The sequence below is a fragment of the Stegostoma tigrinum genome, chromosome 13, assembly GCF_030684315.1.
Source record: "Stegostoma tigrinum isolate sSteTig4 chromosome 13, sSteTig4.hap1, whole genome shotgun sequence".
Taxonomy (NCBI): Eukaryota; Metazoa; Chordata; class Chondrichthyes; order Orectolobiformes; family Stegostomatidae; genus Stegostoma; species Stegostoma tigrinum.
This window is the reverse complement of record NC_081366.1, coordinates 26505378-26520596: the sequence shown is the minus strand read 5'-3', so window position 1 is coordinate 26520596 and position 15219 is coordinate 26505378.

Here is a 15219-nt window from a genome sequence, read left to right as displayed (position 1 = left end):
CGAAGGGCCTGTTCCTGTCCTGCATTGTTCTTTGTCCTTTGTTCTTGCCTGCAGCTGTCTGGTTAGTTCAGTCAAGATGGTGAGCCATGGTCTTTCAAATCAGCTCCATCCACTGACACTAAGGGGTAAGGCTGTGGAGGGGGTACAATGGAGCTTGTTTGGTTTCAGCAAACTATTCTTCAGATTTGATGTTGGGAGGTGATGGATGACAATCAATGTCCTCTCTAATTATGTATACTACTGTGTGGACCTCCAAGGTCTGTGCACAGTAATGGCTTCAGGAAAAGGAAGCCAATTCGTTGTCATACAAATTGGCATGTGCAGAACCTCCCCAGGGCCGCGTGACCATAAAACCGGGAAGGAACACACATGACAGTTGTGAAGGGGTAATAGTATTAGCTAGGGGGAAGGGCAAATGGATGGGAAGAGAGGGTCATGCAGGAGGGGACTTCATAGGTAGTTAAAAGCACCTTGGCTTCAAGGCAGAGGGAATATTGCGTGTCCGCGCCTGGCAGTCACCTCATGCCAGGGGCTGAGGGGGAGCTGGCGCTGAATGTGAGTTGGGTGCAGGGTCATGCAAATGGTTTGGATGAGGACCTGGGGAGGTGGGAAGCAAAAGGGACTCATAGGAAAGGCTACCAGGAAGGGGATCTGGGCGTTTAGGATCCCACCAATATGTAGAGGTGGAAGCTACAAGCCACTGGCTGAGGAATGCTCACTGTCATCTTCCATCATGCGACAAATCAAAAGTATGCAATGGGGAAGAAAATAGCAGCCGGCACACTCTGAGTGGGTGGGTTAAGCAACTTGAACCATGAGGGTAGGGGCTGTAGGAACCACTGATGTGAGGACCCTTGATGGGAAACAATATTGCTCATAGATCCATCTACTTTACAGGATGCAAGTCTGTGGGGTCCATAATCACTAACTCCCTTAATACATTGCCTCTATACACCTTCCTGTCCCAGAAATTGCTGACAATTCACTTACACCAAAACTTTTGAATATAGGGGGTAGGGTTTGAATAGGTCAAGGTGCTATGGCATCAGCCGGATCCAATGCACTGAATAGTCCTGTTTTCTCTTGTTTCCAGGCGCTGCAGAAGCATCTCAACACAGACACTGATCCATGGTACATCTTGCATGAAAGTTGCATTTGGGTGACAAAAGAAACAAAAAACCAGACATAAGATCAAAACAGTGCAATTTATAGAATTGTACAAAATAATGTCCAGTCCACGATCAGCTGCGCCACTAAAGTACCCCCAATAAGCTTTCTTCTTCATCTCCCTCCCACTATGTCTTAGTGTAATTGCTGGTTTCACAGCTGCGGTGGAGGGAGACTGTTTGGCAGTGGAGCCTGTTGACTTTGGAAGTTTTTTCATGTGAACCAGGGCATTTGTGTCTGGATGAGCCAGATATGTTAAGGGTGGTCTTTCCAGGGGCAAGTAAAACCTCCTTAGATTGGATTTCCAAGGGTCAGAGTAGGCAGCAAAGGTACGGGTTGCAGTTGCATCTGTAATGTCCTGAGCGTAGACTTCTCAAAAACTCCTGTGCATGTTCTCCTTGGACTTGGTACCTAATGGCATGTGTTATATGCCAATTGTTTTGTCCACTCTCTTAACCTGTCTATATCTCCCTGTGGACTTTTTGTGTCATCCTGCCTCACAGCAGGTTTGATTCCACGCTTGGGTGATGTTCTGTGTAGAGTTTGCACATTCTCATTTGTGAGGGGTAGGTCATGCCTTACAAACCTTATCGAGTTTTTTGAGGATGTGACTAGAAAAGTTGATGAGGGCCGAGCTGTGGATGTGGTGTATATGGACTTCAGTAAGGCAATTGATAAGGTTCCCCATGGTAGGCTCATTCAGAAGGTCAGGAGGAATGGGATACAGGGGAACTTAGCTGCTTGGATACAGAATTGGCTGGCCAACAGAAGACAGCGAGTGGTAGTAGAAGGAAAATATTCTGCCTGGAAGTCAGTGGTGAGTGGAGTTCCACAGGGCTCTGTCCTTGGGCCTCTACTGTTTGTAATTTTTATTAATGACTTGGACGAGGGAATTGAAGGATGGGTCAGCAAGTTTGCAGACGACACAAAGGTCGGAGGTGTCGTTGACAGTGTAGAGGGCTGTTGTAGGCTGCAGCGGGACATTGACAGGATGCAGAGATGGGCTGAGAGGTGGCAGATGGAGTTCAACCTGGATGAACGCGAGGTGATGCATTTTGGAAGGTCGAATTTGAAAGCTGAGTACAGGATTAAGGATAGGATTCTTGGCAGCGTGGAGGAACAGAGGGATCTTGGTGTGCAGATACATAGATCCCTTAAAATGGCCACCCAAGTGGACAGGGTTGTTAAGAGAGCATATGGTGTTTTGGCTTTCATTAACAGGGGGATTGAGTTTAAGAGTCGTGAGATCTTGTTGCAGCTCTATAAAACTTTGGTTAGACCGCACTTGGAATACTGCGTCCAGTTCTGGGCGCCCTATTATAGGAAAGATGTGGATGCTTTGGAGAGGGTTCAGAGGAGGTTTACCAGGATGCTGCCTGGACTGGAGGGCTTATCTTATGAAGAGAGGTTGACTGAGCTCGGTCTCTTTTCATTGGAGAAAAGGAGGAGGAGAGGGGACCTAATTGAGGTATACAAAATAATGAGAGGCATAGATAGAGTTGATAGCCAGAGACTATTTCCCAGGGCAGAAATAGCTAACACGAGGGGTCATAGTTTTAAGCTGGTTGGTGGAAAGTATAGAGGGGATGTCAGAGGCGGGTTCTTTACGCAGAGAGTTGTGAGAGCATGGAATGCATTGCCAGCAGCAGTTGTGGAAGCAAGGTCATTGGGGTCATTTAAGAGACTGCTGGACATGTATATGGTCACAGAAATTTGAGGGTGCATACATGAGGATCAATGGTCGGCACAACATTGTGGGCTGAAGGGCCTGTTCTGTGCTGTACTGTTCTATGTTCTATATGTTCTAAAAATGCTGGAGATCACAGTGGGTCATGCAGAATCCGTGGAGACAAAGCAAACTAATGTTTCAAGTCTAGATGATTCTTCATGAGAGTCGTGTTGATCACGGGTTTACAGCATGTGAGCTGATTGCAATACTTCAATATATTGTAAAATTTAAGCAGTAAAGCATATGTTTGCCCCAGAAGTGAAAGGTGATAATTTCTGATAATACACCATCGTTCTGTGTAGTAATGATCACTGAATTTGAAGATAGCTCTCAATATGCCTTTGATTTGATTTGTTCTCTCCACTGCCATATAGTTGTGGTTTCAATATTTGAATTAGGATTTTGTTCAAATAAGACAAGATAGCTCACACTAGACTTTTATTATTCAATTGCAGACTTTCAGCCTCTGGGCTTGCATTACTTTTCAGTGCAACTGGAGAGGTAGGCAGTATGTTGCAGTAGAGAGCACTGAACTGTCAAGTGGATAAGTATGACATTACACAGCACCACACCATGTCAACATCACACCTGCAATATGGGTCAACAGTTTATATGATTAAGCAGATAGTCATTTGTGTAAATCAAAGGCGCATAGTCCTTAGTGGGATGATGGGATATGTCCAATAGGGTGCAAAGAGCCGTCCTTGAGAGGAACTAGCCAGTCATTGGTATTCAGTACTGGTTGTTGTTGTATAACCAGAATGCTTCAGTAGCAATAATTTGTACCGACCCTTAAGTACTGCAGAGCCTTTACCATAGTCTGTCAATATGGTTGGCCAAGATCAGCCAGGAGTTGAGTCCGCCCGAAGTCTAAGGATCTTTTTTCTTGCAGTCCTGGGATTGAGCCAAGGTCAGTCCTGCAGGTCAAGTGGAGACTACTGGTAAATTTGTATGGTTTCTGCAGAGATATTATTCTAGGGGGTGAGCAGATTGTTTTCCCTTCAAAGTGCTGGAGGGAGGGAGTTTGATAGAAATAGTTGGAAGAGGAGTTGGTGGTGTTGCATGTGCACAAGAAGTGTGATGTTTCCATTGGATGACTAAGAGGCAAAGGAGGCAAGATGAGTTAACAATTTGAGAGAATGAAGGTGGTGAGATCCATTGAGTGGAAATGACAGATGCAGTATTGAGAGTTGCAGGTCATGAGTCTTGGTGAGACGTGTGTGCAGAGTTAGCGTGGCAGGGTGACCCTGTGAATGTGAGGTAATAGGGAGAAGATCATGGTGTTTCTTCTTGCAGAGTGCAGGTTACTGACATTCTTCCTGTACTGCTCAGCTTCCAGCTTCCTTCAATAATCCATTGATAAGTTTTGGGACTTTAAACAACTTTTCAGTGAATTAATGAAAGAGTATGAGTGAGAGAAGTGGTTAGGATAGCAGGGTGGATCAGATAGTAGGGTAGCAATGTTGGTAGGGTGCAAACTAGTTAGGATTACAGGCTGAGTTGAATGGCAGGGCAATGAAGGGAGGCAAGGCAGTAGAGCAGGAAGGTTGCAGGTTAATCAGACCCTGAAGGTGATAACCTGGCAGCATAAAAAGGGTGACACCATCATTGGTGGCAGGGCTGTAGGTGGAAGGATAATAGCTGCATTTGCTGACACCCAGGAGAATTCATTGTCGCATCAACATCTCTAACATGAATTGAAATAAAGAAAGATAAACCCTGAACAAAAACAGAACGGAGAAAAGATAACATATATAGGTAAGGAGAAAAAGTGCTGGAAAAGTAGAATTTGCTTTCAGTTTTTAGAAATGCTCTTTGCATTGCATGTGCATATGCACATTTAAAAATTGTAGATGAGCATGTGCAGTTGACATTTAACATTGAATGGTTAGTGGGAGCAGGGTGGGTAGGGTGACAGCATCAAACAGTGATAATGAGTCTAGGCCTGAAACATCAGCATTCCTGGTCCTAAGATGCTGCTTGGCCTGTTGTGTTTATCCAGCTCTACACTTTGTTATCTCAGAAAGTAATAAGTTTGGATGAGGGAGGATTTGAGGGTTCAGCTGCTTGAAGCATTAGGGAGGGGAGTTAGAGAGTTGGGGGAGAGGGGCACTGTGAGATGTACAGTTACTCAGCATTTGGACATGGTTTTAATCTATTATTTCCTGCACGACTTTCCATGTGAGTAAGCAAGGTCTCTCTAGCTCAGGGTCAAAGACATTTTTCATAGAGTCTCAGAGAGCTTAGGGATTATCGAATGGAAGTTCAAACTTTCCACGTAATTCCCACAGAATTAGTGAATGGGGGCTTTTGTTGGGTCCCAAAAGGTATCCACTTGTTATGGATCAGACTAAACCCCTTAAAGTACATTCAGAAGATAGTCTAGACTCTAATTTTTTCTTATTTTAAAGGCAAGAGTAAGGAGTTGCATTCCAGATGCAATTTGATTAGGTAAACTAATCACATTAGCCAAAATACATGTCATTCACACACTACAGCTAAAACACAACAAAAGAAAGAATAACTTAACTCTATTGGAATACTTCACAGAATGATAGATCATTTAACTATGAAACAGTAACTGTTCCAATATAAGTAACATCCCATAAACACACCCCTAACAAATGTAAATTCAGTAAAATAGAGTGTCTCACAGGTAATTTTCCAATCCAGGAGGAACAATATCAAGAGAAAACTCAGAGAGAAACAGTAGCAGAGAGAGATGTACTGCAGCTTCCAACCCAGCTTCAAGAGCTCAACAAATGCTGCTGAAAAGCTATAATGAAAAAAATATTGGTTCTGTGGTACCTTGGCCCCACCCATTCAGGCTGCTTCCATTGTTCCAACTGAAAAAAAAATCCAAGACCCTCCAAGCTGTCTATTTTACTGGAATCAAATAGACAACTTGGTACCTCCTGTCTTAAAAGCTCTCCTCAAAAGAAAATGGGCAGAATGTACTTCTCAAAGTCACAGTATTGTCAATCCTCCTTGAAAAGTAGTGAAACATCAGTACGTTAAAAATGGCTTAATTTTAAGAAAACCTTTAATCTTACTCTACTAGTACACTACAATACATATACATTACATTGACTCTTAAGCACACAAACATTCTCTACTACAGTCCACTTCAATCTGCTTATTTCCACCACTGAACTCCTCCGTCTTCCTTCATCAAAGTCACCATAACGTGTCGGCAATTATGTTCACTCATCTTACTATGTGTATAATTTTCAAACTGAATGGCTTTAACAATAAAGCTCCATCTAAACAATCTGGAACTGTTATCCTTACATTTTCCAACAGCTTTAAGGAGTTATGATTAGTTTTTATGATTGTCTCAGAAACATTACTGGCAATATAAATGTTGAAATATCATAACGCCAATACCAACCTCAGGGTCTCCTTCTCATTTGTGGAATATTTCTGTTGATTATTATTCAATTTTCTGGAAAAGTACCCATATTTTTCGACCTTTTCTCAGTAGAGTACAGGATTGAGACCCACATCACTCGCATCGATGGCCATTTTGAATGATTTTGCGTAACTAGGTGTAGCTAACACTGGGGCAGTAGCTGCCACAGTTTTTAGGCTATCATGTGCCTTCTGACATTCCTCTATCCACAGAAATTTTCTGCCCTTCTTCAAGAAGTCAGTAAGTGGAGTAATCAGTCTGCTAAAAGCCACTCAAGCATAAGACCATAGAACTTACCTTTCCATCATTGGTATGGGAAACTCCCCAATAACCTTGTTTTTACATCTCATGGGACCATCTGTCCTGGGCTATGTCATTGGAGATGGAAATGACTTGGGCTTTTGTGAACTGACTCTTACCAGATTTAGCATGAAGCCCACCTCCAGAAGTCGATCAAATAATTCTGACCTATGCGCCAAATGGTCCTTCCATGTGTGACCAGAAATCACCAGATATCGATGTACACCATACAAGTCCAAAACAACTTTGTTGGTTAGTCTGTGAAATGTGCCTGGCACATTTTTCATAAAAAATGGCATGACTTTAAATTGGTACAGAAATTTTGCTTGTCCTTTTGGATAAAGGTATTTGCCAGCATCCTCTGAGTGAGTCCAACTTAGAAATAGAAGTTGCTTGTCTCGTCTTCTCAATAGAATTTTTCAAATAGAACAGGTTGTAAATCAGATTTTGTAACAGCATTGACTTTGCGATACTCCACATATAATTGATAGGAACCAACTGGTTTGGTTACCATTATAATGGGTGAGCTCCATTCACTGCAACTCACTTTGAGTATATCGTCTTTGTGCATGCATTCAATCTCTTTTCAAGCCTGTGCCAACTTCAGAGGGTTAAGTCTATACGACTGTTGCTTAATTGGAGCAGCATCTTGCATCTATACATCATTGCATAATCAGAGTAGTAATTCCCAGTTTATTCCCAAGTATCTCCCCGTGTGGTTGTAAAAACTCTTTCAGGTCGTTTGGATTTTGATCTGGAAGCTAACTTAATAATTTATCCCAATTTCAAAATGTTCTCATTGTCCAATTTAATTTGAGGAATATCCAATTCAGAATCATCTAAACTTGGTTCTTCACTGTGTTGTAACCAGTAACACATTCTTGTTTTGCTTTCCTTCCCAGTCAAAATACTTTTTAAGCATATTCACATAACATACTCTGAGATTTTTTTCTAGCTGATGTTCTTATCAAATAATTCACCCCCCGCCCCCGCCAATTTCCTTTTGATTTGATAAGTCCCACTAAACCTTGGCTTTAAAGTTTCACCTACCACTGGAAGTACCACTTATACTTTATTTCCATAAGCAACATTACAAATTTTTGATCTCTTCTCTCATTGCTTCTTGTTTCATTACAAACTGTGATACTTTTAAATGCTATATAGTCAACTCAGCCACTCCATTTAATCTTTCCATAAAATTTGACAGAGTTCAAATATGTGGTCTCTGAACTTGATACAGCAATTTCTCCTTAATTAACTTCAGCAAACTCCTCAACTCATGCACAAAAAGTTCAAATGCACTGAGCTTAGCTGATACATTAGGTGCATCCCTCATTGCAAAAAGTATAAATGGGATTCCATTATTCCAATCCACTGGATAGTCTTGACTATAAGCCCACAATGTTGTCTTTAAAGTGTGATGCCACTGTTCTAATGCTCCCTGTGATTTGGCAGGTACGCAGTGAATCTGAATTGTTTTATTCCTAAGTTATCCATAACTTGCTTGAATATTTTTGACTCCTGATTCAACTGTATCGCGGTGGGTAGTTTGTATCTATAAAACATTTAAGTAACTCTTGAAGGATCTGGGAGTGTTGGTCCAGTATTCTCTAAAGTTTAACTTGCAGGTAGAGTCTGTGATAAAGAAAGCGAATGTAATGTTGTTGTTTATCTCAAGAGGGTTGGAATATAAAAGCAGCGATGTGCTTCTGAGGCTTCATAAAGCTCTAGTTAGGCCCCATTTAGAATATTGTGTCCAATTTTGGGCCCCACACCTCAGGAAGGACATACTAGCCCTGGAGTGTGTCCAGCGGAGATTCACATGGATGATCCCTGGAATGGTAGGTTTAACATATGATGAACGTCTAAGGATCCTGGGACTGTACTCATTAGAGTTTAGAAGGTTGAGGGGAGATCTAATAGAAACTTACAAGATAACGTATGGCTTAGAAGGGGTGGACGCTAGGAAGTTGTTTCCGTTAGGTGGGGAGATTAGGACCCGTGGGCACAGCTTTAAAATTAGAGGGGGTAAATTTAAAACTGAAATGAGACGACATTTCTTTAGCCAGAGAGTGGTGGGCTTATGGAATTCATTGCCACGGAGCACAGTGGAGGCCGGGACGTTGGATGCCTTCAAGGCAGAGATCGACAAATTCTTGATCTCAGAAGGAATCAAGGGCTACGGGGAGAGTGCAGGGAAGTGAAGTTGAAATGCCCATCAGCCATGATTTATATGGTGGAGTGGACTTAATGGGCCAAATGGCCTTACTTCCACTCCTATGTCTTATGGTCTCTTCTACAATCCTTTTGGCTGTGATAATGCATAATGGAATGGCCTCTGGAAATCTAGTAGGCATGTCCATTATGGTCAACAAGTACTGATTCCCACCTTTTGCTTAAGGGAAGGGTCCTAAACAATCAATAAAGACTCTTGTAAAACATTCCTCAAATGCAGGAATGGGTATTACGGGTGCTGGTTTTATCTCTGCCCGAAGCTTTCCTATTACTTGACAGGTATGACATGTCTGGCAAAATTGAACCACATCCTGATGTAGCCAAGGTCAACAAAAATGCTTTTGTATTTTGGCTTGAACTTTCCTTGCTCCCAAACGAACTACTGGCAATTCGTGTTTTACTTGCAACAGCTCCTGTCCATAAACCACCAGTAATACAACTTGATGAACTTCTGCCCATTTCTAATCTGCTTAAATATGTGATGGTCTCCATTTGCTCATTAAGGTGTTATTTTTAAGATAGCAACATTCTGGGATACACTTAAGATTCTTCTTCGGTGAGTGATTTTTGATAAAACTGCTTTATTTTTTCATCTTTCTGTTATAATTCAGTTAACTTTTCTGAACTAAAAATATCCACTTTGTCTTCCACCTGTTCTTGCTTTCTCGCAACCATTTGGTCAAAAAACATAGTATCTGAATTTTGAACTTCAACTACCTTATCTTTCTACTCTTTGATTTCTCCTGTTTCCAACTGTGGCTTTCTGGCCTTTGAACAATACAAGTCAGGAAAAATCCCAGGATATACTCCCTGTAACACCTCAGTTGTCTGATTTTCCACTGGCTTTTCAACAACAGTGGGCATCACTCTTACCTGTAAGTCAGCTATATCATTACCAAGGATAAACTGTATGTCTCGAACATTTATTGTATGTCTCTAATACTCCTACCACCCCTTCAACACTTTAACCTCTAACCTCACTTTATATAACAGAATACTGCTCTTCTCACGATGAATCTCACATACTACCACCTGTTCTGACAATAATTGTGAATTACATCTCTCACCAAAGACTGACTTGATCCTCTTCTCTGAAAGTCTAATGTTTTTTAACCTGGTCCACGTGGCATACATGAGTAATCATTACCTATGCAAATAAATTCTTTAAAGAGGTCTTTATTTGCAATCAACCCCTGTGCAGGTTATATGTTCTTTTGCAGCTTTTTACCTTACACTGTGCTTTCCTTCACCACTTCAACAAAACTCACTGGCTTATCCTGTTTTCCCACATATGTTTTCCCAGTGTTTTTTCTATACCAGCACACTGTGACTTCACGTGGCCTACCTTGTTACAGTGTAAACATCTGAGGCTTTTTTATTTTTCTATCCCCCTCAAGGGTTTCCTTTTTACCCTGTGGTAAACTATCTTTACTATCTTCAATGAGATTTCCCCTTCCTTCGCCACCTGAGGATTTTTCTTTTCCTCAAATTTGTATCCCTCACAGATTTATGAATGAGCCTATAATTATCTGCTGTTTCTGCTGCTAATCTTGCGGGATTAACTCTCTGCTCTTTCACATGGGTTCTCAGAACTTTAGGAAGTGAATTTTTAAATCCTCCAAAATAATTGTCTCTCTAAGTGTGTCATATGTTTGATCAACACCTTTATCCACCTGTCACAATGACTTTGTTTGATCCTTTCAAACTCAATGTATGTTTGACCAGGTTGCCTCTGAAAACATTGTCTGTAGTCCTCTGGTACCAGCTCAAATGCACTTAAAGATGGCATTTTTCACGTAATATACTCACCTGACACTTCACTAGCTCTATCTGCCGACTTTGTTTGGATCAACAATACCCACATTTCATTTGTTTAGCCAGTTTCTCAAATGAAATGAAAAATTCCTTGCCATCCTTCTTGTCAAACTTAAGCAATGATTAGACATATTTCAATAGATTCCCACCGGGCCATTGGCTACATTGGGATCGCTCTCCATCTCTATCATTGTAATTACTCCTACTTTTCATTTCTATATCTGCCATTTTAAGTTGACTTTGAGTTTTCAATTCTACCCATGGAAATTCAAGAATTGCGTCTTCCTCTCTTTCTTCTGCTAGGGACATCTTTTCCTTTCCTTTCCTTCTTTTCTCAGCTAGAGCTATTTCTGCTTTTCTTCTGCTTTCAGTCATTATTCAAGCTGTTTTATTTCCTTTTCTTTTTATTTTTCTTCTGCCTCCAACTAAAGTTGCTTCAAATACAATTGAATTTCAGCTAATTCCTAAGATTCAGATGGCATTCCTGGCAATTGTCAATGGTGCAACTCCAACTCCTGCTTGTTTGCCAATTCTGAAAGCTTTGCCTTGCTCACTTTCTACAAAACTCCCACAAAAAGATGTCTTCTACCCCCAGGAAACTCAGCGGCTGAAAGAGCAACTACACAGTGTACACCCTATTCAAACCAACTGAATGCAACAGCCAAAATAAAAAGTACCAACACACATCACTCACCGCCTTTGAGTCAATAATCCTAAACCCAAACTGGAATTAAAGACTTTGATCATGGCAAGAACCCTCACTTGGTTATAGGCCAAATCAAATCCCCACAGAATATATGCAGAAGACAGTCTGGACCCTAATGTTTTCTCAGACTAAAGGTAAGTGTAAAGTATTGCGTTCCAGGTACAATTTGATTGGTCAACTACTTAATGTTAAGGAAAACACATCATATACTTTATCATACACTGTAGTTAAAATACAACAAAAGAAAGGAGAATTTTGAATAACTTAAGTCGATTGGAAAACTTAACAGAATAACAGATTATTTGACTGCTAAACAGTAACAGTTTCAATATAGTAACATCTCACAAACACACCCTTGGCAAAGGCAAATTCAGTAAAATAGATTGCTTCACAGGCAATTTTCGAGTCCAAGAGGAAAAATATAATGAGAAGTCTCCAAAACAGAGTAGCAGAGAGAAATGTACTGATTCCAATCTCAGATTTAAGACCCCAGCAACTGCTACTGAAAAGCTACAACTAAAAATCCAGGTTCTGTAGGAGCTTGACCCCATTCTGGCTTCTATTTCTCCAACTTAAAAAAAAACTCCTAGGCCTTGTAAGCTGTTAACATAATTGGATTCGAATAGACAACTTGGTACCTCTGTCTTAACTCCTCTCTTCAAAAAAAGGACAAAATACACCTCTTAAGGCTATGGTATTGTCACACCTTGGTAGTACATTCAGTTTACAACTGTTTAGATAGTGGAAGATCTGGGTTGCCAAGCAATGAATCTATCGGAGAATATTTCTAAATTCTGTCAATCCACAAGGGATAATAATTAACACCCAAGTTATTACTTCAGGACTGTTTGAATTAGTTTGTGCCTTAAGATCGTGGAAAATATGAAAATCACAGGGCCATGGATGGAACATTCCCAAAAGCAGACACCAACTGACTTTTTAAGGAAAACTAGTACGGTCACATCCAACAACGCAGACTGGGAACTTTAATTAAAAATTAACTGGTTTTTAACGTTCGGATGATTTCTGGGTGTGGAAGTGAAGTCAATTGTGTAGTCAATGATTTTCATAACAAGGCTTTTTTTCACTTTTAAAGAGGTAGGTAAAATTAATCATACTGAATTCGCCAAAGTATTGTGGCATCCATTTGATCTAAAGCAATGAAGTAGTATTGTCCAGGGTGAGGTGAGAGATTGAAACTAACACAAACTTTGTTCCATTTGATGTGCAAAATAGCAAGCACCTAGAAATCTTTACATGTCTCTCACAATATCTAGAATCACTGGCAAACCATCGTGTACAAGTTAGGCATACCCAAACATTTCCTTTCACAAAAAGTAACAAGATTGCTTCTATTGACTATTTTCAACTTAGCTCACTTACAAAGTCCACAAAGAAATAACGCCACATGAAGAAAATAGCTCTTTGTAGTTCCAATTTCATTTCCCGAAACATATATTGTACACTTTTTTTTAGGGAGGGTTGAGGTGAGACTGTGATGGGAAGTTGAGGATTTGGAACAGCAGGAAATATGGCATGTGGAATGACTAAATTAGGAGGGTCGTGGAATTTCAATGGTGAATTGCGTTCCAGAGATTAGGACAGTTGTGCTTGCTGTGTGCCTTCCTGTAATAGGATTGCATTTGTAATACATTTGGTTTTCGATTTTTTAAAAATTATGTCTTACCTATAAGATAAATCAACAGTATTGAGAATCTCACAGAACCTTGTTCATGGTCATTTGAAAATGGTGTTCATCAAGTGACTTTGTTTCATTGCGTCTGAGGTCCAGTTTTCCTTGACGAAATTCATAAGCCAAGGAAGAGCAGCAGGAGACTGACAGCTTGCAGTTGAAGCTCAGAACCAGAAAGTGCAAGTCAGGATTCAGGAGTGAACAGGAGTAGAAATATTAGGATTCAGGTGCATTGAACAGGAGAAAAGTGTTCCAAGAGAGGACTGAGGGTTTGAGTCAGGTACATGGAGGAATGAAGTGGTGCAGTGTCAACAATGACAAAAACAGAAGTTGCTGGAAAAGCTTAGCAGGTCTGGCAATGTCTGTGCAGAGAAATCAGAGATAATGTTTCAGGTTCAATGACCCAAACTTAGAATGGATGCAAGCTCTGAAAATGTTGGTTTCTATGCAGAAAGTGGGGTGGGAGGTGGGGGTAATGAGGAAACAATAGGTGGGGATATAGCCCAGGAGAGAGGAGAGAAGAGGAGTTGATATCGATCCAGCTAGGAGGGTGAATAGGAGGGTTAATGGATACTGTTAATGGCTAACAATAGCTAGTGTGTAATGGCAAACTATGTGATAACAAGGCATGGACTGACCTATCCCCTCCCTACCTCCCCACCTATACTCTCTCCACCTATCTTCTTTTCTCTCCATCTTTGGTCCGCCTCCCCCTCTCTCCCTATTTATTCCAGTTCCCTCACCCCATCCCCCTCTCAGATGAAGGGTCTAGGCCCGAAACGTCAGCTTTTGTGCTCCTGAGATGCTGCTTGGCCTGCTGTGTTCATCCAGCCTCACATTTTATCTTGGAATTCTCCAGCATCTGCAGTTCCCATTATCTCTGATAACAAGGCATGCTGTGTGGGGTAGGGTACCAGGACATGGGAGAGTTCAGGCCCTAAAATCATTAAATTCAATACTGAGTCCAGAGGGCTGCAGGGTCCCCAAGCAGAAAGTGAGGTATTGTTCTTTCAGCATGCACTGAGATTTCCTGGAGCACTACAGCAGGTCTGAGACAGAGACGAAGGCCAGGGATCAGGGTAGTGCATTAAAGTGGCAGGCAACTGGAAGCTTAAGGTCATTTTTGCAAACAGAGTGTAGATGTTCTGTAAAGCAGCCATCCAGTCAATGCTTCATTTCGCCTACGTAGAGAATTGTGAGCAGCGAATGCAGTAAATTAGATTGTGTGAAGTGCAGATGAAATGTTGCTTCACCTGGAAGGTATGTTTGGACCCTTCATTACTGAGGAGGGAGGAGGTAAATGGACAAGTGTTTTACCTACAGCAGTCATAGAAGAAGGTGCTGTGGCGCTTTGGTGGGGAGGGGCTGCTGGGAGTGAAGAAAGAGTGAACCAGGGTGTTCCAGAGGGAACAGTCACTGCGATAGGCGGACAAATGGTATAGTGTGTTCTCTGAAATCTTCCCTGCTGTATACTATGGCAGGGGCAGATTCTTGGATAGAGTTTTAAAGAGGACTTATGATCCTATAATGATGTAATTTATTTGGCAATATCTTATAAAACAACAAGTTTCTCATCTAAACCTTAGGTTAAATTCTCATCTCTAATTCTGTCCATTTTCCATAGCTTATTAATCCATTGCACAAAGCTTCTGACTTTGATCAATCACTCTTTCAATAACTTTTCCAAATCACATTTGAAACTCTTCTCCCCAATCAGTTTTGACCTCACCAATAACATTCCACCTCCAACATCAAGCTAACTCCGAAATATTTCATTGCAAGGATTTGTATTCATTCCAGGATTAGTTATTTGACTTTGAGGCTGTGAACAAACTGTTCATTATGATCTTCTGTTCTACATTCACGCACGTTCCTCAGCAAGCATCTTTAAAATGATTGAAAAATACAGGTAATATACAGCTTGTTGTTTAAAATATCTAGCAATTTTTCTTCTACAGCTGCAATCAGCTTAGTCTGACAATGGGACCTTTTTAGATTGGCTATCATTACCTAATTATCTCACTACTTCTGTATAACTTAAACCTTAAACAGTTTACTGTGAAACAAAATTGATAGCACTAACCTATTCCTATATCCATTTTAAGCTGATTCTATGTATTAAACTTTCTGATCTTACACTGTCCCACAATGGGCATAACCTC